The 3592-nt window shown below is 42.1% G+C and overlaps 1 long non-coding RNA gene across 1 annotated transcript; it reads right to left on the bottom strand.

Annotated features, from left to right (window-relative positions):
• Positions 1–1130: 1130 nt before the first annotated feature.
• Positions 1131–3368, bottom strand: LOC125521974. Its single transcript, XR_007289537.1, has 2 exons — positions 3064–3368; positions 1131–1459 (listed from the first exon to the last, which is right to left on the bottom strand). It is a non-coding gene; the product is annotated as an uncharacterized LOC125521974 (long non-coding RNA).
• Positions 3369–3592: the final 224 nt, after the last annotated feature.

Genomic DNA, 3592 nt, shown 5'->3' with positions numbered 1-3592 from the left:
GATTTGAACCGTGACCCACTGTCCTGTTTTATTGGTCCCCTAAACCGCCTCCGCTGAGGTGCGTAGCGATATGGGATTATATATTCCACCAACGCGTCAAAGCTCAAAGCTGCGTTCGTCCTTCGCCGAGCCGGACAGATGCGCGGCATAACCTGCTCTGTGCCTGTGCTTCCTACTGTTTGGGGCCTGCCTAGAAGCCCATCAACAAGGTCACGGCCCACAGATATCGATCGCCCCAGTTTGTTTCGGCTAGGACGAACTGGGCTGTTAGTGCACCCACCAGTCCCACGAAAAAGAAAAAACTAATTAGTGCCTTAGACGTCGCTCAAAAAAAATTAGTGCCTTAGACTTGCTGAGATTTTCGCCTAAGAAAACAGAGGCTCACTTGCTAAAAACAAAAGGACTAGCAGAGATTGGAGTATATCTCTAAAAAAAGCGGAGATTCCCAATTCACAGAGTAACTTTGTTTTTCTTTCAGACAACAAGCTGAGGTTCAGATGATATAAAGAAACTGATGTGAGATTTTTAGCTTCACGTGCCAACGACTGTGTGCTGTAAATAAACAAGTAGCAAAGCGCCCTGATTCCTCTCTCACATGGAAGAAATGCAATCTAAGATCCAAACAAGTAGTCTCTTGTATGCCCAGTGAAAGAAGAGAGGGGAAATATCCTGTGCTCCGACGCATCTGGTGCTCCAGGTACTCCCTACACAGCCAAAACGTTGGATGCAGAATGTAGGGACAGGATGAAATCTCAACGTCCCACCCTTCAGATTTTGCAAAAAAAAAAACCATGTAGGTACAGAATAGCAGTCACAGTTGCATCAAGTTGCTCCAAAAATGTGCTGCTCCAGTCAGGAACAGAAACACGCCCTGTGTAGCATCTTTGGAACAGGTTTCGTGAATTCATTCCTAATCATTTCTAAAAGAATATACCATTGATAAGAATTAATTCCCAATCTATTTTGGGAGTATCAACCAGCAAGTTTGAACTGAGAGTGTACTTTCTGTCCATCGTGTGTCGTCAGCAGGTGCTTACTTTGTGTTAATGCTTCCAGCTTCATCCAACACAGAAATATACTAGTACAAATAGTTTCGTGGAATTTCCAAACTGGGCCAGCTTACAACAAGCAAAATAGAAACCAGGCTACAATCAAAAGAAGCTAAACTATTGTACAGGATGAGAAACTAGACAACAATATTCAGGAAGCAGCCAACGCCCTCTTTCACTTCGTCGGTCTCCCAGGCCAGTAGTCACACTCACGAAACTAACAACACTCTTGTGCATGTTACAGAAAAAAGAAAAAGGACAAGAGGCGCTAGCTGCAACACAGCGGCAACTAGTTGTACAAGCTGTACCAAAAGTCTACAATAATGTAACCAGTTTCATATAGCACACGAATAAAGGCATTTCTCATCCATTATTTAATCGCGAAGTGATCTCTGCTCCCATGGGTTGTGCTGCAAAGTATCAAACAAGTTCTAGTCAAATGTTTGCAAATTCCAGTTTTGGAACAGAAAGATCAGGGACATCATGTACCATCATAGCTTGTAGCTTCACGCTGATGCATTCATCGTGCGTAAATACAACAAGTCTATGGTACAGAGAGTATCGTGGATTTTCCAAGATAAAAAACATATATGTTCCATAGGAAATGCACAACATAAACATTCAGCAAGTCGATTTGAGAAGGTAAGCTAATTCTAAGAATAAAGAATTAGCAAGTCCATGATCCGAGATTTGTAATTATGTCTATTGTGCAATTCATTTCTTTCTATCACTTACAGGATTGAGAATCTGTAGGTAGCTCTGGCTGATGGAACCGAGTTGCACTCATCAGTTGTGTTATAAAATGTGACACCATATAAAACATTTGTGGTAAGAGTACAGTGAATATGTAGCAGTGGAGTTTATTAGCTCCAGTTTTGTAGGAATAATTAACAAATATCCTCTAAATTGGCACACGGTTTCTTTTTGCAGGACCTTGTGCCTGCCAATACTCTTCCAGGGGAGTTCCTATGTTCTAGCAAGACAGCAGGTTATAGCTCTGTAAGTACTCAGTTATAAGCAAAATAGTGGAACTGCATTGGTGGTGCGCATTGTTACAAATATTTGTCTATGCAATATATAATGATAACCTTGTCCATTTCTTAGTATACTTTATCCATTATTATCCTTGTGTACATGAGCATGAGTGCCAAAGTTTTGTCAAGTAACAAGAACTCATGATTTTGGGAAACAGACTATTCATAGCAATGCTAAACAACATCTGAAAAATTCTTACATGCAAAGCTATTTATGTTCCACATGGAATTTCAGTAAGCAACTTGTAATATAGATTGCTTCCCATTTTCTCTGAAGAACAGGCAACAACAAATATAAATGCCGTTGTTGATACGCTGCCACAGTTTCACCATTGCAAAAACAGCAACCCTGAAGGTGGCCTGGAGCAGATGCATACCATACACATTGGATCTGAAAGGTACTTAAGTTAGGGGACATTAATTTCCTATCTGTGCACATATATATGTCAACTGTGTCGATTGTTCTTCTGCATATCTGTGGGCAAGCAACAATCTGAGAGACACTGCTTGTTATATCTTGGTCATGTTCATGTATAGTAGCACAAGGAAAATGATCTCTTAATTCAACAGTGTCACTCTTCAATAGCAAATTGATCTGACTAGATGGGCGTGGACTTACTATTATTACCCTCCATTAATTTGTACAAGTGCTAGATGCTTCATCCACATCAGACCAAATTACTTGTTCTAAGTTGCTGATATTTTACTTCGAATCGGATAAAATTATTTCAAACTCTTCTCTGGTCATAAATTACGGACATTTTTCTGTAAGTAATTTCTCGATATTTAGCCTAAGCAAAATATAGCAAGTTGTTTCAGTGATTTCTAAAAAATGTAGTCTAAGAAAAATACAGAGAAATATCACCACAGTTAATCTCAGCTAGGATTAACTACATCTAACACAATCAGCATGAAGGGGATGGCGGATTAGAACCAAAATACACAACAAAAACAAAAGGTTTTAACATCCAAAGTGATACCTGAAGGCTGGAGTTGTCTTCTCCAGCGTCAGCGGATGGCGGATCTAGCCGTCGGCTGGTGGCGAAGGTAGGCGTCAACCGATGGCGGAGCTAGCCGCCGGGGTGTGGTGACGGGATGGCGCCGAGGTGGAGAATGGTGGCGCGGGGATGGGGTGGTCAGTCCGCTATACGTAGGAACAGGTCGAGGTCGCAACGGAGCAGACGGTGAGGTTGCGGCGCAGCAGTCGGCGAGCTTCACTGCCGGAGCCTGGCCCTATCTGTTCGTGTTCGTTCAAGCGAGGCAGCACAGGTTGGAGAAACGTTACTGCTATTCTGTACCTACATGGGGTTCTTTTTGCGAAATTTGAAGGGTGGGGCGTTGGGATTTCATCCTGTCCCTACATTCTGCATCCAACGTTTTGGCTGTGCATGAAGTATCGGGAGCACCAGATCCTTCGGAGCATGGGATATTTTGGCAGAAATCACATATTTGACCTGAAGGCGAAAGCAAATCACAAACTAACCTGTTTCTGAAAAAATTTCACTCTGC

Source organism: Triticum urartu, chromosome 7 (genome assembly GCF_003073215.2).
Source record: "Triticum urartu cultivar G1812 chromosome 7, Tu2.1, whole genome shotgun sequence".
Taxonomy (NCBI): domain Eukaryota; kingdom Viridiplantae; phylum Streptophyta; class Magnoliopsida; order Poales; family Poaceae; genus Triticum; species Triticum urartu.
This window is presented reverse-complemented; position numbering and strand designations above follow the sequence as displayed.